This window comes from Oxyura jamaicensis, chromosome Z, assembly GCF_011077185.1.
Source record: "Oxyura jamaicensis isolate SHBP4307 breed ruddy duck chromosome Z, BPBGC_Ojam_1.0, whole genome shotgun sequence".
NCBI lineage: Eukaryota > Metazoa > Chordata > Aves > Anseriformes > Anatidae > Oxyura > Oxyura jamaicensis.
Genome location: NC_048926.1, coordinates 62,115,782 through 62,136,934, shown reverse-complemented (window position 1 = coordinate 62,136,934; position 21,153 = coordinate 62,115,782). Strand labels below are relative to the sequence as shown.

The following is a 21,153-nucleotide window of genomic DNA, read 5'->3' as shown; positions in this document are numbered from 1 at the left end:
ACATTCATACAGCCATGGGAACCACTGAAAAGGACCGTGGGGGGCATTTGAACTGCTTCATTTTGAGGAGGTGGGCAGGAAGCTACTCATCGCCATTCCGACTTGTTTTCAAAGTTACCACAGCCTGGAAGGCTGAACTTCTCCTTCCATGGAGGGACCAGTAAAATGAACAGAGCAGAAATTAACCTTTCCCATGTTTATCTATCAGTGCACCTCTAATGTGTGGCACTCAAGCCACTGGACAGCCTGAAAAAAGTCATCCACATCATTGTGTTCTCCATCCAGCAGAGCCGAGGTCATGGACACTGCAATGAGAAATGCCACCCGCACCAACTGCTGGAGCAAGGCTGTCTCACTCACTGTCAGCAGTCATCAACCTCTGCCAGCATTTCCTCATCCCATCTGGATCATGAAAGACAGGTTGGATGTACCAGACTCCAGATTGCAACTACAGTTTTCCTAAACTATCCATTCACTCTGAGCGCTATGAAAAGCTCAGAGAGAAAATAAAAAGAGAAAGAAAACTTCCTTTCAGAGATTAAGATCCAGCTAAAGCAAAATCCAGTCATTACTAACCAAATTCTCTTATTTCATAAAGGTTCTGGTTTTGTCTTTTATATTTGAAACACTACAAAATATTTCATTATCTAAAATCCACTATTCTTAGTCAATAAAAACTTGGACTAGAAACATGGTGAGCCATTTAAATTAGAAGATAAGGGCTAGTTTTTAATTGTATTCAAACTACAGCTATATACAGTTTGATGTCCTGGATCACATCCAGCCTCATACAGCAGCAGAATAAAGGGTCATTTAGAAAAGCTGTGTATTCCCCCGAGGTAGGAAAATCCTTGGCTGAAGTCACGCAAGCGTAAGTCTTATTTATCACTTTTTCTTTCCTTCTCCAAAAAGGAATGTGCTCGCAGGCAGGTGGTACTACAGCTGGAACTCCACAAGACAACCCTCATCCTGTGAAATGCCAGTAGTCAGTTCTCACCAAGCAGCATGTATTAGTCCTGACATGACTAATTTCAGCCAAAATTAGCTGAATGATTAGATTTGTGCAAAAATAGAACGACTTGATTCCTTCCCAAGCCAAACTGAGCAGGACTTTTACCATTCATCTCAGGAAGGCATAAATACACTACTCAACTGTTTGTGTTGTCTAAGCAATATTCCAGAATATGTATCGAATAGCAGTCCTTTTCTTCTCATTTCATTATCAGATCTGTGATTTTCAGTACCACTTTCCTGCAGAATTACGTTTCTATTTGATGACGTTTCATCTGACTGATATAACATCTGCTTTTTAGCTACATGGCAGTTGTCACACAAGAATATCTTGACATCTAAGTCATGTTCATCTTAAGAAGTAATGAGTAACAAGAAATGAAATATAGCATGTAACTTAACCACCAGCATATTAATTGGTGCTTAGGAGATTTGCTTCAGCTTACTTGGCCTCCACAGCCAGCCTCTGCTAATTTTGCACTCTTTGGCTGTTTTTTCTCTAACAAGGCAATGAAAGAACTAAAAAAATTGAAAAGATGACCCTTTTTCTAGGGACGAAATAGTCTGCTTTTATAGTGACCTAAAGGAATCCCAAGCCTGCAGTACAAAGCCAATCTGGGCAGAGTTTGGTCTTGTCAAAGCTTAAAAACTTTTAGACTAATTATGGAAACAGGCTCAGCCCATTAAATCAGAAACTTGTCAAGACTCAGCAGAGATGCTGATTGATCTAACTAGCTATTACAGCTCTCCCACAGTACCGGGCCATTCTGTTACCAAGTGCCTTTTTAGTCTTTCTTCAACAGTAGATACTGGCAGGTTTTTTGTTGTTGTTGTTTGTTTGTTTGTTTGTTTTCTGATAATACAGTGGTGATAAGAGGTCTTTTTATTACTTCCCATTTCCTCCTGCTTTAAAGAAAGACAAAAAGAAAACCGTAACTGCTTTTAGAAGAAACAGGAGCACCAACTCCTTGACTAATGAAGTCAGTGCAAGAAATGTTGCCTACCTTCACAAGTTTAGAATCAGAAAGGCTGAAAAGTGGATGTCACAACTTTTCTATTTTCTAACACCTCTCTTGACATCCTCCAAATATTTATGCACAGCAGCAAAAATGTTCTTGTCATAAAGCTGTTCCATGGAAATGCAAAACACTATGGCAAATGCCTGGATTTCCCAGACAGTTTCACAATAGTAGCAGTTCTGAAGCCAACCATAAGCAACCACCGTGATCAAGCAGTCTGAATTGCTTCTACAGGGGTTAAAATGTTAATTATTTTTCTATAAAGAATCGTTGTGGATCGTTTATGGAAGAGTAATACAACAGGGAAATGTTAAGTATAATTACATAAGTAGCATCTGTGCTCTATTAACTTAGATGGACAGAAACAATAAAATTAAAACAAATGATGAGACAGTGAGAGGTCAACACAAAAACAGAACGGTGAAACTGCACGGTTTAAGAAAGTTTATCCTTATTCTTGAATATAAATTGCACTTTAGACACAGCTGTGGAAACATACATAAGGATCTAAATCCTCAACTGTTTTCAGATACCGATGCTTGGACAAGGGGTAAAGAAACGAAGGCTAATTCCCATTTTTTTCAAAAGGCACCAAACTTTTATTTGACTGCCACTGGCAAAGGTTTTGGCTTGTTTTCTCGGAGCTGTAAAGAGCTGATGCTCTACTGAATCAGTATTCCTGTCTGCAGCCTTGGGAGATGTAAACAGCATACATTTTTCCAAGAGAAGCCATTTGGCTGTAAGCATAATGTGTTGCTGAAGTTGCCTGCAAGTATTACGTCCATTTTCTTTTTGACCTGCTTTAAATAAATGTGTAAGAGCATGAAGAGAAGCTGCTGAACCAATTCTACAAGTACTGGGAAACTGGAAAAACCGTAAATTTGTGAGAGACAGCAATCCACTAAGATGAACAGTGGCATAGACAGGAGTGCTCAGGATCTGTGTACAAGTAGGAACCACTGGGAATAAAGTGAGAACTATTGCTTCTGGTCTTGGACTATATGAAAATAAATATGTTTAATAAGAAGCTTTAAAAATAGTTTGTTCAAAAACCTTTCTTTTGCCCCACTTATGAAACACACACAAACCCCACCTTTTTTTTTTTCCAATATAATCAAATTAATTCTCCCACTTCTCAGCAATTTCAAGTTTTTTTTTTCTTTTTTTTTTTTTCTTTTTTTTTCCCGGTCCCCTCATCATGCCCACAGTGGCATAACTGCGGTCAAATTTTATCTCTGTTAAGGTCAGCAGCAAAACTCCTATTGACTTCAGTGGGACCAAGATTTCTATTTTGTGTGTGTGTGTGTGTCTGAGTTTCTGCTGATCATCCCCTAAAATGTTACCACCTAGTGTTCCCATGCTTATTCATTTCAGAATTTGTACTCTGCCATTGTCTTCATCTCACGTTTTGGATGCCAAGAAAGCTCCGCTGTTACCAGCATGAATATATTTATTAAGAAACATCCTAATAAAATTGCTAAGATAATTAAACTAAAAAGAAAATTTGATGTTTTTCCTCTTCAACATTTAGAGGCGTAATAATGAAATAAAATGCTAGTTTGGGGATTTAGACTTAGCTATAACATATATTTACTTCCAGTATGCTTGCTGTGATTCAGTAAAATAACAAACTAAAGATCCTGGAAAGCTACACCATGAGTGTTAAACCAGTCAGATCCCCAGTTACCTCCTGGAGATCTGAATGAGCTCTGCTGGCTCTACATTCTGCCAAGTATGCAGCAGGGATTCTTTTAAGAAAAAAGAACAAAACAAAATAAAAATAAAGACAAAGACAACACAGAAACACTTCCTGGAGTCATCCAGATGTATCCACTCTGAGAAGCAGCACTGTTTCTCCCTACTAACTCTGTTAACCCCATACTCCTGCAGCAACTTATAAACAGCCTCCACTTTCCTTTCACCTCTTCGTGCATTTCTCATTTCTTCAATGCCTGTCCTGCCGACTGTCTGAACAAAAATATTAATAAGAGCCAAAAGATCTTCAGACTTCTTTTTTTGGTCTAATTTACTGAAATACTTTACTTGCTAACTTTAAATGCTTTTACATTCTTAATCTTAGAAAGCATTATTTCATTGCTTCCTTAGACTCCATCATTGGCTAAGTAAAAGTAATAATCAACACTCAGAGTATGCCATTACTCTCATTTATACTGTTTTGTCTGTCCATTTTTGCTCACTTGTCCAATGCAACACAAAGAACTCCTTATTTTTAGACAAATAGCATGGTGTGGTTACTAGTGAAAATAAACATTAATGATAGTTACAATACCCAATCAATTTGGCATATAACCATGAGCTATGGTTATAAATAATAAACGCTGTCTTAAACATATTAAAAGCACATGATACTGTATTTTCTAACAGTTGATTTTACTAGGTTTTGCCTGTGTCAAAACTTCAGCATTTTTACCAGTTTTAAATTAGAAGAATTTGCAGAAATTCTATATAATTAAAGAAATTATTGAAAGTGACAGGAAAACAATAAATAAAATTTTTACATGTTTAGGTGTAACACATTTTAGCATCAACCTGCCAAAATTATTCAGTGGAAATACCAGCCCCAAGGGTATTCTTTTTCTTTGAACAAAGCTACTGAAAAGATCTTTTTCACAAAAGCTGCGTATTATTTGGAAAACAGAATTCCTAGGCTGAGTCACTGAAGAAGGGAGAAACAGGCTAAACAGAGATAAAAGCAGGTAGCATTATTAACACGTGGTATTTTCTCAATGCCATGGGAGATCTAGATTTTAGGAGGACTCAAAGCTGAATTGGGTTATGTGCATAACAAGAACAACCAAGATTACAGTAGCAAGATAAAAAAATATACAAGATATTCATCTTGAAATTTCATAGCACAAGGCAAACACTAAGTATCAGGGATTAGGAAGAAGTTACGCCTATAAGCAGGTAGGATGGATCTGCTAATCTCTCTGTGAATTCAGAGCAAAAGTAATGCTAAAAATGAACAATGTAGATGTGTGTCTGTAAAAGCAGGAGTCAGTTCCAGCTGTACCTCATGGCAGGGCAGCAGCATGGGAAGCACCGCCCTTACCACCCAGCACTGCAGACGGCATCGGTCCCTCACAGCAGAAGACATGAAGCTGGAACGAGCTAGCTGGAGCTAAGCAGAGGAGGCCCACCACATGGCACAGCACCATGTGCAAGTCTGGGATGTGCTTCCAGGCTTCTGGCTGAGCCTGAGGCCACGTCACACCCCACACCTTCAGCAGAGCGAGGTCCAGGCCCTTGTCCCTGTCCCTCACAGGGGTGGCGGGCAGAAGCCTGCAGGCCCCTCACCCTCACATGTATTCTGGCATGTCCAGCACGTAAATGGCCCTAGGGAAGAGGTCACTGAGAACAGGGCGGAAGGGCAGAAATAGCTGCTTCTGTGCCAAGCAGAAAAGAGAAAAATGAATGGTGTAGCTCAGCCCTTAGGCTTCACACATCGCTCACTGAACCTGAAGATGAGGGCAGGGGGAGCAAAGTCTCCCCCACTGTAAGTGAAGAGCGGGTTCGAGACCACCTGCTGAATCTAAACAGGTACGGGTCTGGGGGACCAGATGACAGGAATCCCAGGGTCCTGAGGGAACTGGCTGATGCAGTTGCCAAGTCTCTCTCCATCATATTTGAAAAGTCCTGGCAGCAGGGTGATGTCCCTAATGAGTGGAAAAATGGAAACATCACTCCCCTTTTTAAAAAGGTTAGAAAGAAGGACATGGGGAACTACAGACCAGTGAACCTCACTTCTGTGCCTGGCAAGATTATGGAAAAGATCGTCCTGGAACCAGTGTCAAGGCACAGGCAGGACAAGGAGATGATTCAAGACAGCCAGCGTGGTTTATCCAAGGGCAAATTGTGCCTGACCAATCTGGTAGCCCTCCGTGATGGAGTGACTGCATCAGTTAACAAGGGAAGATCAACCGATGTCGTCTGCCTGGACTTGTGCCTTTGACACAGTCCCACATGACATCTGATCTCCAAATTGGAGTGAGATGGATTGGAAGAGCAAACCATTCAGTGGATAAGGAATTGACTTAAAGGGTACACCCCGAGGGTGGTTGTCAATGGCTCTCTGTACAAGTGGAGGCCAGTGACAAATAGTGTCCTTCAGGGCTTGTCTTGGGACATTGGATACTGTTTAGTATCTTTATCAATGATATCAACAGTCAGACCAAATGCACCCTCATCAAGTTTGCAGATGACACAAGCTGAGTGGTGCCGTTGATATGCTGGAGTGAAGGGATGCCATCCAGAGGGACCTGGAGAAGTTTGAGAAGTGGGTCCACTTGAACCTAATGAGGTTCAACAAGTCTAAGTGCAAGGTGCTGCACCTGGGACGGGGAAATCCCAGACATGAGCACAGACTAGGAGAAGAACTTAACTGAGATCAGACCTACAGATAAGGACTTGGGGGTTCTGCTGGATAAAAAGCTCGACATGAGCCATCAGGGTGTGCTTGCAGCCCAGAAGGTAAACTGCATCCTGGGCTGCCACAACAGAGGGGTGGCCATCAGGTGAAGGGAAGGGATTGTCCCCTTCTGCCCTGCCCTTGTGAGGCCCCACCTAGAATGGTGTGTGCAGGGCTGGGGCCAAGCACAAGAAGCATGTGGGGCTGTTAGAGCAGGTCCAGAGGAGGGACACAATGACGATCGAGGGACTGGAGCACCTCTGCTATGTAGAAAGGCTGATAGAGCTGGGGATGTTCAGCCTGAAGAAGAGAAGGCTCAAGGGAGACCTCACTGCAGCCTTTCAATACTTAAAGGGGGGCTAAGGGGGGCTATGAAAAATATAGAGAACAACTTTTTGCTCAGGCAGACAATGACAGGACAAGGGGGAATGGCTTTAAAATAAAAGCAGGGAGATTTAGATTACGTATTAGGAGGAACTTCTTCACTCAGAGGGTGGTGAGGCACTGGCACAGGTTGCCCAGAGAAGCTGTGGATGCCCCATCCCTGGAGGTGCTCAAGGCCAGGCTGGATGGGGCTTTGTGCAGCCTGGTCTGGTGGGAGGTGTCCCTGCACATGGCAGGGGGGTGGAACTGGGTAGAAGTCCCTTATAACCCAAACCATTCTGTGATTCTGTGGTTCTATGAAAACAGTTAGGAAAAATGGTAGATGAAGGTCTCTCCAACATGGATGAGAACAGATAAGCCAGTTTTGCAAGTTCAAAAGGTTTTCTGATACTAAGTTATTAAGACTTAAGGTCAGTCTGACAGGACCAGTTATGTTCTGCATCCAATTTATTTATCTTAGGTGTCTTTTTCTTTAAAAGTATCATTTGGGAATTTTATTGATCTGTCTCAAAAAGGAAAAAACAGTAAAAACAGACCCCCACCCCCCAACTCAGTTAAGTAATAAATAAATAAATAAATTAATAAAACACAAACTCAAAATGTTCTTTGCTGCTTATACTGAAAAGCCAAAATAACATTCCCCAAACCATGGGTCACACAATCTACTGGTCACATGGGAAATTTAAGGTTAAACAAAAGTGTTAGAACTGCTCTTTTTCAGAACAATATAAATAAAAGGCAGGGGAAAAAGCATCACGTTCACTGTATCTAAAAAGGACCATTTAAATAAAATATGTACAGAATAAATAGAAAAGAGAGTAAAGCCAATAGGAATACCCCTTTCTCAAAGATGAAAGCTGGCACTAACAGCAGCAGCTATCATTAAGGTTACAACTGATTATTCCCATTTCAGAAAACTTACATAACCTATTCCTTGTGCAAATTTTTTCCCAGTGTTAATTATTTGGACTAGTATGCTTTATTATATTCAGACAATCTTTGTGTTTATTTAGATAGATGTAGCTTCCATTTGCTATGGAACGGGGTCAGGGATTCAGTTCTTGCCAGCTCTGTTGGAATTTACATTTGGTGTCACTCTGGATTCAGCAGAAGAAAACCCAGTTTTGTTATTTTCCACAGAGCTGCCTTCAGATTTTAAAAGCTCAATGCCTTAGCCTAGGACAACCCCTATATGCATGCCCAGACTGTGATGAGAAACAGCATGCTTCATATCCCTCAAGCATTAAGAGGCAAACTCATACTGTAATAGTTATTGTTAGCTGTTGGATCAAGAGAAGCAGTAGGCACCGATACTCGTAGTAAGGTCTGGAACAGCCTTGATTCGTGATCTCTGGCCTAGGTGTTGTGATGCTGTCTGGAACTCCAGGGACACATGCTGCTTCGTGGCCTTCACAAAAACACACTGCCACATTATTCAATGCTAAGTACAGCTCTGCAACAGAGATGAACAACAGCAGTAAAAAATACTCTGTTGCCATACAATTTTCTGCCTCATTTTTTTTGTTTGTTGGAAATGAAAACACAGACTTTAATATCTCAAAGCTCTCTAAGAGACTTTCTACATCAAGTTAACCATATTTGTTACAGCTTATCATTATTTCAATGGTCTTTGCATCCTGAGCTTTCATCTCCACTCTTCACAGTTTTGTCAAAGTCTTAGATGCTCAAAACTCTGACTCACACCCAACAGACTCAAAGTCCTCTATAACAACTTGCATGTTTGAGAATAAATTTATTAAACATCCAGAAGTTGCGTAACAACTAAATTCTTCACTTTGCCAAAAATAGAGGAATGTCCCAAAGCACTACAGTAGCCCTTGAAATGCCTCAGTATACATAAGTGAAGCAACACGGATTAAAAAAAATATATATATATTAGAGAAGAACTAATTAATCAGACTTCCCACAATGTACAGGAAAAAGAACAGTTGCTCCCTAGCTGCTCAATGGCCAGAGGCTTCACCATGGGTGGCAATGCTGATTCACCTCAGTATCTTAATCTTACTGTTCTGCCTGTAAGGGTACAGGTTTTGAAAGCATCTAATAGCATCTTTTTTGAAGGTATTCCAACTTTAAATTAAATTTTAAATGAAGAGAGCATGGCTCTTCAATTTAGTGGGCAGAGATACTGCCTAAAATGTTTAGAAGGGGAGCTGGGGAAGGAAACGTGCCAGTGCCAATCCCAGAGAAACCACTCTCTGAGGACAGAATAGCTCTGCTTTCAAAGCCGAGTTCGAGAATTAATCCAGAGAGTCCTGAGACCACAAATATGTTGACTAATAGAAATAAAAAATATGTAAACAAAAAAAATCTCCAGGAGCTGCTCATTCTTTCAGTTCAGTATATCATTCTTATCAGTTAAGGTACAGTAAAAAAAGCCATTATAAATATACATTCAGTTAAGTGAGTGTTGTAATATACAAATGTAAGTGGGACAAACTGAAGCAACATAAACAACCTTGCAGCAAAACTTTTATTTTTGAATGCTTTACTTAGTAATCTCATCTTAAAAGATGCATATGCACGTATATTTCCTTTCTGTAGCCATGAATTTTAGAAAGTACAGTGTCTGAAATCTGTGGATGCAGGAAGAATTAATATTATTTTTAAGATCTGTTTCAGTTTTTCAGCATCTGTAACAGAACTAGCTAAAGCTGTATCATTACTGAAATATCAATCTTTGTGAATCAAAGAAAGTTTCTTAATGAGCTCTATTGTGAATCATTCAGTATATTCTGTAGCAATTAATACCCTGCTAAAATTTTCCTTTATTTTGCATTTTATATTTTCTCTGGAGATACCCTGATACTGTTTTATTCTCAAACCGCTATTGGGAGGTTTGTGTTCTGTTCTTCCGTTCTTTTTTTTTTTAAGTTGAGATCTCCAGACAGAATTAGTTGATTTCTAAAGAGTCTGAAGTAATTTGCTGAAGGAAAACTTCATAGAAGTTTTTAGAAATAGAATTAATCATTATGCACCTAAAACTAAGCCCAGTACCTTTCCTCTGTGCCAAACCACAGTGGAAATAGGTAAAGGTTGAGCCTTTCTTTTCCTGTATATGTACGTTGCGAAAGTGGAGAGAAATGAGGAGGAGAGCAAACTGCACAGCAAAGATGATGCTGAATTCTCAGAGAAAAAGATAAACAAAGTGCTTTCTCTGAAGAGGTTTTTCTCTCATGGAGCTAATTGCATTTATCACTAGGCAAATTACTATTTTTCAATATATTGGTTTTGTACTGCAGAAACTGATATATTTCCTTCAATTAAAAAAAGAAAAAAGGAAAAAAAAAGTACAAGCCCAGAGCCATAAAGTCCACTCTTTACATCCAAACTTCATGAGAACGTCAACAATTCTGCCAACATAAGCATGCATTCTAATGAAAAAGGGAAAAATATCTTGCAATATTTTGCCTAAATACCATGCACATAAGAGAGTTCTTCCTACTGTCATGCTCTTTTCTGCCAAGACCATTTTGTTGCTTGATATCTTGTCCTTCATTCAAGACTTTCTGACCTTTCATATCCTTTGGTTTTGGTGAAGCAGTGAAGAAAGGAACAAAATTCTGTGCTCTGAAGGAATTCCAGCAGGTGGCATTTCAGCGAGAAAGAAAGCTACATACCGTCACTCTGCTGTACTGGAGGGAAAAGTCTGGAGTGGCAACCGAAGGCACCCTGAACTGAACTTACCTTTTGCACTATCTCCACCTACAGCATGCATCTGGCAGTCTGCAAGTTGAATGTGTTGGAAAAATCTTTTAATAATACAGAATTTACCTAATGCCTGTTGATTCATCTATTGCCAATTCCTATGCAGATCACACTGTACATGTGTATCTATGTGACTTTTATACTTAACTCTTCAGTCATGATTCGGGCAGGCAAGCACAAAATCAGGGGTCATGCTGAACTAAGGATGTACGGGATGGGAACACATGACTTCGGGCATGCTGTCTACAGCGTCACTTGCTTGATAGCAACACTAGGTTTACTTTCACCTGTTGCTACTTATTCCTTTACAAGATTGTGGAACAGTTCATAAAGGCAGTCAACATAATTAGTATTAAATTGCAACACAGACAGTATGAGCAAGCAAGTAAAAGAACTTGAAATTTACAGTCCTCTCGTGGCCCTAGAAACAAGGTGAGCTCACGGATGGGACAAGCATGGAGAAGTATAGGTCTAGCTCTAGAGAGAAGAATGCTGCCCTTGGGGAGCTATTATCTTCCTCCTTTCACTTGCTTGGCATAACTGGCCTCCTGCATGAAATATACAACAGGAACTGAATCCAATTAAAAAAAAAACAACAAAACATAAAAGGTATTTGTAGAACTCCATGTACACGACTGCAGAGCTACAACTTAGAATAAGTTCTAGCTGTTTCAGCTGTTCCGCTTCATGAAAGTCTCTGAGATTATCATTTGAAAGCATGACAAAGAACAGCAAGAAGCAACCTATGTTTTTGGATTTTGCCCCTCATTTTAAGAGAGTAATTATGACCACCAATATACAGGTCAAAGATACCTTATCCATTAGTGGAGTTCTGTAACATTAAAGAATAAACAACTCAGAGAGGCACAGCAGAAAATGTTTGTTGTAGGAGAGGAAGAAGAGGACTAGACACTGAACTCAAAGTATGTCTTATTCTACTAGTGTTGAGACCACTTTATACCCAAGTTATATTTCTGCAGCTACAAATCACATTCGTTAAAAAAAATGTACTAACAAGTCACATTAACTCAAGAAAATATCTGAGAAAAATTACCTTTTATCTTTACCTTAAAGGAAAATAATCTTGGGTTTCTCCATATTGCAACTTTTGCATTCAAGAAATTGAGTTATGACTCCCTTGGAAGAAGTACAAAGACCTTCACCATACAGCCCAAAAATCTCTGGAAAATACATCAGATCCACAGCCTCACTTCTGCACTCCACCCAGATCCAGTTAATCCCTCCTTTAGGTTCAGGTGCTGTGACAAAATAGAGGTATGACCTGAGCAGAATTACAGCCACTAAGCTTACTGCCCAGGATGGTCCATGTTTTCTGACTGTCTTTCCCCAGAGAGCGAGAAAGCAAAAAGCAAGCACACAGGATTAACTAAACTTCCTGCATTTTCACACAGACAACCTTTCTCCACGGAATGGGTATAACTGTGCATCTACCTGCACAATGATCTTAAGCAATATAAAACTATTAGCACTGCAATTACACTTTAATAGGACTTTTTGCTAGTTAACTTTGAACCATTTTTTTATCCAGTGGAAGAACACACCAAACAATAATGGTAAGTATAATTCTCTACATGGAAGAGACACAAAGAGCTTAAGTGACTTTGTTCAAGGTCACAAGAAAACTAAGGTGGACTCTCTGTTTCAATCTTCAATAAACATGTCTTCTATATAATTAACTGCATTTACCAAGGTCATTTTCAATACTTTTCATATATATATATATATATATTAGAAATTTGTAAGGTTTTGTTTATATTTAGTACATTTTTTTGCTGGTTTACTGAAACCTTCACAGCATTGTTCTATCCTACCCACAACACTACTGCTGTTACCTGCATAACAGCAAAGCAAACAAGGTCGATTTTATTAAAACCATCCTAAAATTATTTTAGAGTAAATATTTTATTTTCATTGAAAAGGAAATGAAAATGAACTGTTCTAATGTGTAGTTCCTGGTACAGATTGTTGCATCTCCAACAGACACACTGGAATATCAACCCACAGCATCTGGTTCTTGACTGATTATCTGTGCCAAGCCTCATTTTACAAAAATTAAGAAAAATCACACTCCTTTCCACCAGAAATACAATCACTGAAGGACAACAGCGTCCTGCTGTGGTACACTGATTGCGTCAGCAGGTCTTCTGCCTCCCAGCACACAAAGAACAAGGGAAGCTTCCAATGCAATCTGCTTGCGAGGAGATGCAACTGCTTGAGCAAATATCACTCTAAATGCAAGAATTATCAAGAATTACCATGCACAACTTTTGTTAAATGTCGGTATGCTTGGGAAAGGGAGAAAATTAATGCTGCAAGTATTACTGAGAGCTGACAAGTGTCTTTGGTGTTAAATTAACTAAATGTAACATATAATTTTCTTTTGAATACCTTGGAAAGAATCTACTGTAAAAGACTGCAATTTAACACTGAAGTTTAAACAGTCAAGGTTACAATTTTAGCAGCTCATTAGTCTGAAGGCGTACGATGATTTTCTGAAAAGATGAATGATTAAAAACAAAGTCAAAAGAAAAAGACATTTGGGCACGAATACTTAATCTGAAATCTCACTGGTTAATTTCAGGCAATGTTGCACCTCTATGATTTTACATTGTGGGAAGCTTTGCAGGTTACATCTACTGCATTGTTCCAAGGATAGAATAACAGAGGAGATCACCTTTAACTCAAGGAATTAGAACAGAAAGTATCTTCTTTCTGAAATACAGGAGAGATGAATTGCTTTCATTCAATGACTATTACTTAATGCAAATCTTTTGCAAGGTCATTTTCCATATATGTTATTGCATGGCCAGAAATATGCAGTCCAGCCCCTGGATTGACACTAAGGTGGCAAAGAAAACATTTTGGGTAATTCCCAGGTCAAGCCAATCAAAATAAGTGACTAAACAACTGATGAATTTAGGTTTTTCAGTAACAACAGATAATATGGTGACTGAAGGACACCTGTCAGAAAGTAACATCGTCTTTCTGCAACTACCAGAAGCAATCCTGAAGCAGCAAATGGATGGCACATTTTCCCCTGCACCAGCGTGTCACTTTCTCTTAACACCACACCATCACCAATCCAGCAGCTGGAATGCTCTATTTCATAAGCCCATGTTTAAGCTTCCCCCTCATATGTACTGTAGGCAAATACTAAATTCAGAACAAAGCCATTGAACCTTCCGACACGACTGATTATTAACCAAAATACTTTCCCGATTCTTCTTCTGAGTTGGAACAAGGGAGCAGCTTCTCCTCTTTGAACCTCACGTCCTATCTGAGTCCTACTAGAGAGGTGGAAGCAGCATAGGAGACAAAACAAAAAGGCAAATGCATTCAGCCAAACTCCTCCCCTCAAACTGCATCAAGCTGCAAGAGGACTGAAATGTTTCTTGTTCCTTTAACATCAATCCCTTCTGTTTAATGCTTACACAGTCAGCTAGGCAAATAACACCTTTTGAATCCTCCCCCAAACATCCCAACAGCCAGAGATAGCCAATATGCAACAAACTAATGGCAAAAAAAAGAAAAAGAAGAGAAAAAAAAGAAAACAGTGCTCTGTTGGTTCAGAGTGCTTTTTGCAAGCAAAGACAAGTTACTTAAAGTAGTTTTTTATTATTATTATTACTATCTCTCATATTTTATAAAAAATATCACCTAATTTAAAGACAATAATTAGACACTGGTTTAAATCTTATTCAGAAATGACACTTGGATATCGAAGAACCGGTTACTCCTTGATGATTCAGCACCAGTAATTCAATCACTACCCATTCCTGAATATAGATCTTCATGGCTCAAGCTGCCTTAACTTATGAGAGCACGAGGTCGTTGGGCCACAGCTTGAAGTTGCATAGGTTTTACACCTAGGCCCCAAAATTTTAGAGGTTTTTATTAAAATCTCCACTTATCTGTTTGCTCTACTGCACAATGACCAGAAGCATGGTGCTTTCAAAGTGTGTGCCTTGCAGCTTTGTTGGTCTGCCACTGATCCTACAAAAGAATCATCCATTCAAGGATACGAGGATGAAATAAACTTTAAGTTCAGCTACTCTGCTTGAGTGATATGATGTAAATGTTCGGTTTTCTACATATTAAAAACATGTTCTGAAATGGATATGCATAAGCTAGCTGCGCCTGGGGTCATAATCACTAAGTTCTTCTCTAACCAGCAGGAACTACAGCCTCCTGATGATATCAGCAATTAGCAATGCTGTCACCTATCTGATTACAGTTGTTAACAAAGATACTTCTGTGAGTTAACACAAATTATATTCAATATAAACAAATGCTTCCCACAAAAATGCATTTGAAACATCAAGCAAGTAAGATGAATCAGACAGGGACAAATTTTATTTACATGCCGACTCGTGTTTCTCAGAGGACCTAGCAATGTAAGATGCTCTGAATTCCAATACATCAGCACCAGCAACCACGCGCTGCCCATACAGGGGTACCTGGTTAAAACAAAACAGCTGGCGTCAGAAGTGGCAGCTGCCATTTTGGAATTTCTCGTGCTACATTAAATGGATTTTGTGAAGGATTCTTTCATTAACCCCATCAGGCTTAACAACCCTCGCAATAGAGAATTTAAAATTAAAACAAATTCACTGTCCTGGAATTATTGAACTGAAAACACTCTTAAATCCTTATAAACACAAGGAGTTTGAGGAGAGAAAGAGCTATGAGAAAGCCTGCCCAAGGCTTTCAAGACAAGCTACAGAGGCCAGGCTGTTGTAATGGGATGGTTGCGGCTCAAGGACTGAATTCTTGCAGCTCAAGGATTCAGGAGGAAAAACGTCAGCAAGGGCAAGTATGAAGTCCTAAGGGAAAAAACAGAAGGCCAGGCAGGCTGCCCCGTGGATCACCCATCCACCAACACCAGTGGCACTGTGGGAGGTGGCAACACCCGTGCAGGGAGGACCACCCCTGGGTGCACAGAGGGTAGCCTTTCACCTCCTACCTCTGCAAGAGTCTTGGTGGCATGGTGAGTGCCCAAACTGCAAGTCTAGCAGCACACTGTATCCCAGCTAGCTTCTGGGCACACCAGCAGGTAACAAAGGGTTTGCACTTTCACGTCGCACACACCCTGCTTGTGGAGTCTCTGCACCTGCTGAAGATTCCCAAATAATCTTACCCAAAAGAGCGGCCACAGCATTACAGGTAAGAAAATGAAGGCATAGATATAGTAGGTGACATCTCCTGGACTGCAAAGACTCTGGAAATGCTAGCTTTTAGTATGCGAATCTTCTGCAAAATCCCAGTCTCTGACAGAGTATGCCCATTTGTTCAGCCCACACAACTCAGTTCCTGGGGTTTTAAAACCTTTTTGCTTCGTATCCCAAAATTGCAAACAACAGAAAATAATTTTAATGCAACCTGTCCAATAAGACAAAACAAATGCTACGTAACTACTACTGTATCTACTAAATTTTATGATTTTAAAAAAAATATTCTCTAACATGATCAGTCTCTACTTTGTTACGCCACCAAAATGAAATAAACACTGATACATCTACTGCACTCCAATGCCTGGGACGCAATCCTGCAGTTCTGGCATAGGCACAATACATAGTAATATAAATTCCATTTAGTTTAGATTAAGTGAATCACTGGTTTACAGTTCTGGGTGATCGTGATCATTATCAGATAAGCCTACATAGCATTAACATTAATAAAAATCTGTCCCACAATTACATATTTAATCATTCTGTCGTTTCTTGTTTGCGTATCACAGTATGTTTTACTGTATCAAAGACAGCATACACTTCAAGCTTTTACTATTTCCACCTTGCTAAGTAGTCTTTCACAAGTCAATGTTACTTGTAAATATTTGTTAATGGAAAAAAAACAACAACAAATTGCTGATGTTAACGCCGGACATCCTTCCCTCTCACAGAGCAGAGAGAGATCCTCCAAGGTGATTAACAACATTGCTTTTCACACACACCCCTGCCAATAACAGCAGCAATGGTTGCAGATTTTTTTCAGCTCCTTCTAGCACCACAAAACCTGCTTTTGAACCTGTACACAGTTCCTTACAACACATACTTAAGTTTGTGTTTGAGATTTATCCTAATGACTTGGCATGATTACACAGCCAGGATGCAATCATTTTTGCTCCATCCTTGAGGACCACGAAGTCCAAGGAAGCCCACTGGCTTCCGCTGGTTTTGTATCAGGTTCCAGACCAGGCTGTGGTCCCCCAACATGACACCATCCATTCCTCTTCCCGCTCTTATCCTATTCAGGTAGCTGATACTCTGGGAATTTGGAAATACATGTATTTTTTTATCCTCACTGCACCTTCCCAGTGATCAGAGACAGAGTCTTTTCCTGGAAGAGAGGCTTACAGCCTGCATTGCACACCCTGTAAATGACAGGATGGCACGGAGGCACCGGCTTTGTGCCATGCCACTCCATCTGAACCTGCAGGGTGCACCTCCGCAGCGCGGTGCCACGTGGGACAGCCGTCTGCCCTGCTGGGTGCTGAATGCTGAGGTCTGGGAAGCAGATCTGCTCCCCTCTGCCCTCTCCACAGGGCAGGCAGAGGAGGCAGCCAGCAAGGCTCCGCTCTCAGCACAAGCCATCGGCATCCACCCAAACCCAACAGGTCTGCTTAAACTGCTGCACCAACGTGCGCCTAAATTCATCTTCATCTCAACGTTGGCAATATCCAGGAGTGTTTAGCTCTCGTTTGCCCACTCTGGAAACCATAACGTTTACCAGCACTGCAATATTGTGCACAGAAGCATTATTCTCAGGTACCACTGTGCTGTGCAGAGCGCAAACACGACAGCCCCTGACTGAGGAGCATAAAGAGTTGGAGGCGCTTGTCCAAGTCATGTTGCGCCAGTAGCTTCAGCTTTCCGTTAGCGTACCTCGGTACAGTGAGTCACTCCTGTGGAAACCCACGGGGATTGTGCCAATGGACTGCATTTAACACAGAACGCAGCTTGAAGAGAAATACTGGGCATCACTGAGATAAACCCTGTGTTTCGGAGAAAAAAAAAAAATGCAAGTAGATTCATGTTCTATTTTCTAATTTGGGAGTATTCTTGATTGAGCAGCCTACAAGCTCTGAATTGGTATAACAGCACTGGTTTTGGAAGCACGAGTGTAGGTGATAACACACACCACCACTTGCAGAGAATGAAGATTAGAAAATCATGTATCATTAGCCTGAAGCTGAGAGTCATTGCTAAGGAGCACTGCGCACCCAAGAACGCTGCGATCCTTGGAATGCGTATAAACCCACTCATAATAGTGGAGGAAAACCACAAATAAGCTTTTTTTTAAAAAAAAAAAAAAAAACAAACAATAAAAATCATAATGCACTCCTCCAGACTCACTTACCTAAAGACAAATGTTTAAAACCTACTCTGACTGTTATAAGGCAGGGTGTTTTTGTGAAAAGCAATCGTTGGTATGACTACAACGCTGCATGCAGCAAGGTGTCACGATACGATATCCCAGTCATATTCCAGCAGGGCACTGATGGGACCTTGCCACTCACAGGGTGCTGGTCTGCAGCACCAGCCTTCACACAGAATTGGGGCTCTCTGCAACTTTGTTGCACACTTAAATACCATACGTTTCCACTGGAAGTATGGGCTCGTGTACACAGCTAAACTGTACTGAGGGAAACAGGGCTGGAGGCCCTCTGAGCAGCCTTTGTAAAATGCCTTTCCAGCTGGAAAGAAGCAAGATGGTACCAAACTACCTGGTAAACCTAAATAACCCATAGACAGGTAAAGCTACGGCACTGATCTGCAGCAGAGATCTACCTGCTGAGCTGCAATCCCCATATGCAGATTAACTCTATGGGGAGTATACGGGGAGCTGCAGCTGGCCGGTATCTCCCCAGGCAGTTTCCAAGAGCCGGCTGGCTGCTGGCGTGACACCTCTGCAATGCTGATCGCCGGCTTGCTGCAAGTCACTTACAATCTCGGGAACAGCTGTAGCAAGAACTATGGCTGGTTTTGAACTCTTCAAGGCAAACAAAAAAAAAAGGAAGGAAGGAAAAAAAATCTGAATGTGCTGAAACATAAAAAACAGGAGCACAAGAAAATAAAGAACATATAAAATATTTTAAAGGCACCTTCTGATGTTTCTTCCACATAACCACTAATTTTTTAAAACTATGTAATTCCTCCCACACCAGCCATCTCCTATAATTCAACTTATCGACCTGAGTTTTTACTACTGAATTGTGAATTCCCAATAAAAGGCATGTTTTAATATTTACAGTCAGAGTTCACTCAGCATATTGCCAGTTTATTAGCAGTGAACTGACTACTGTGATGCAAACTCCTTGCTGTGGGCTGATACCCAGATCAGGAAGCTAATGAAAACTGGTTGTAATGCCTAAATCCCCATTTCAGGGTGTATTTTTTAAAAAATACATTAAGTTACTAGGGCAACAAATTATATTTTCAAGTGATAAGAAATTGATTTCTGCTTCAGTACGACCATATTTTCTAAGGACTGCTTTTTTAAAGTAATACCATAAATAGCTTTGGCTCCTTTTGAAGCAGAATATGCTGAATAGTTTAAGGTGTTGGTTAAAATGAGGAGGAAAAAAAAATAACTACTGCTTTTAAAATGCAATGCAAGGGCCAGAGGATGCATCTTCAGAGCCAGTAGTGAAACGATGACAGAAAAATGTCCATAAATTGCTCTCATCTGAAAGGATTTGGAATAGGTACATGAATGACCATTCTTCTTGGCCAGAAGTCCATTCCCTGTGTTAGCTGTTGCAGATTCCAGATTAATTTAAAAAGTGTGTTTTGTCCTTGAAAGCTGGTAAGTTCCCCTTTATAGGTATTCTCATCCTCTTCAGCCTTTGGAGAAATAGTTTTCACTTTGCTTGTCATTATTCTGAGACCTTGGAGCTACGTATGAGTCCTTCCACTTCATTCTGTCCTCACAGAACTGTTGCATGTACAGACCCTTTGCAAATAGAAGGGAATTTAACCTAAAAAAGATGTTTTCTTGCTCTAATTAGATGACCTTGAAATGCAGATATAAAGCAGTCATAACTTAAGACCATCTTTTTAAAATTAGCAAGGAGATCTTGGTGTGTGTTTTTGTTTGTTTGTTTGTTTTTCTGCCTTCTGTGCTCCCTTTCCCCACGTTGGGTCTGCTATTTTAGAGAAGCATTGATCTATCCTGGCTTGAAAAAGTTTTGTTAAGGGATGATGACTAATTCCACTGACTTATCACACCAGTTATTGTTTACTGTCCGTAACTGTAAGACTAATTGTATAAATCCAAAATGAAAAATATGTTGTTACTGATATTGCTAAAACTCTTAATAAATCCCCAAAATAGGACTATCTCAACTGAAAGGAAAACACAGATTTAAAAGAATGGCAGTCAAACTCTTCATTCTTCATGCATGAAGAGTGCATAGGTGCCTCTTTTTCCTCCATTACACATATATAAACTGTTTTTATTTTGCCCTTGGGCAGCTGTAGAAGAATACATCATTTAGCTACTAATCCTTCTAGATACACCAGGGAAACCATTTTTTATTTTTTTTTAATTTTGATCAACTCTTCTCTTTTGGGTCTGTATTATGTATATCAAACATACATTGATACACTTCTGCAACAGATTCCCTTGTTGGCTTCATTATCTGATCAAACAACATATCTGATGTCTATTGATAACACTTAAACATAAAAAAGGATACTTTTATAAAGTTCTTCTGTATTTACTCATGAGTTGCTTTGAGATGAAAATTCTCTAAGAGTAACCTAACATTCAATATTAAACTACACTCAGTCTGCAAAACCAGGAATGAAGACTAGAAGGCAAAGAATCATTCAACCTTTTATAGCACGGATTCACACCAAGGTGATAACGGGCCATATCAGATCACTGTTGTGTTAAATATTTAACAGTTAACTTTTACCACCACTGGAGAAACCTGACTGCAGGTAGCGTATTCTAGTTTTGGTGTGCCAAGAGAAGGTAAAGAACTGTGATTAACAGACAGTACCACCAACATACAAACACTATTTTATCTGTTGTCAGTAATTAGACATATTAGCTAAATAATAATAATAAAACTCGTTGCTTCTGAGCTTTTGGAGCTAAAAATAGTTTTTCAAATACCCAAGATTCTCTTTTTACTTCTTAAATAAACTGCTACTATTTATATGCCAATATGCCATATTTAGCAGTCTCCACAATGCCAATATTTATAATGGCATTGTGGAGACTGCTAAAGACAGTTTCCAGTGGAGTATAGCTTAGGGAATATAAATGCTATGTTCAATATCAGAGAAGGCCAAGCCAGCCAAAGAAGCCAAACAGATATCATGGGGATATTAGAGAGCAAAGAACTTTACAACTGGAAGTCTTGGTGCATCCACCTGCTTGTATCAAATGAATCCTTAGCATCTGCCTACCAGTTGTCACATGTTAGCTGCTTACTGAAAGCTTTGTGATGGCATCATATTTCCAAGAATTAAGGCAGAATTATGTATTTGTAGGAGATAACAACAATGAACTGAGAGCACAAAACCATTTCACCTTCACATACCAATGGAA

At 39.9% G+C, this 21,153-nt stretch overlaps 1 protein-coding gene and 1 long non-coding RNA gene across 4 annotated transcripts in view; both read right to left on the bottom strand.

Moving 5' to 3' along the window:
* KCNN2 (potassium calcium-activated channel subfamily N member 2) overlaps positions 1 to 21,153 on the bottom strand; it is a 79,888-nt gene that overhangs the window by 33,081 nt on the left and 25,654 nt on the right. The window lies entirely within an intron of this gene.
* LOC118155836 lies at positions 3 to 16,373 on the bottom strand. Its single transcript, XR_004746039.1, has 3 exons — positions 16,360 to 16,373; positions 14,101 to 14,103; positions 3 to 584 (listed from the first exon to the last, which is right to left on the bottom strand). It is a non-coding gene; the product is annotated as an uncharacterized LOC118155836 (long non-coding RNA).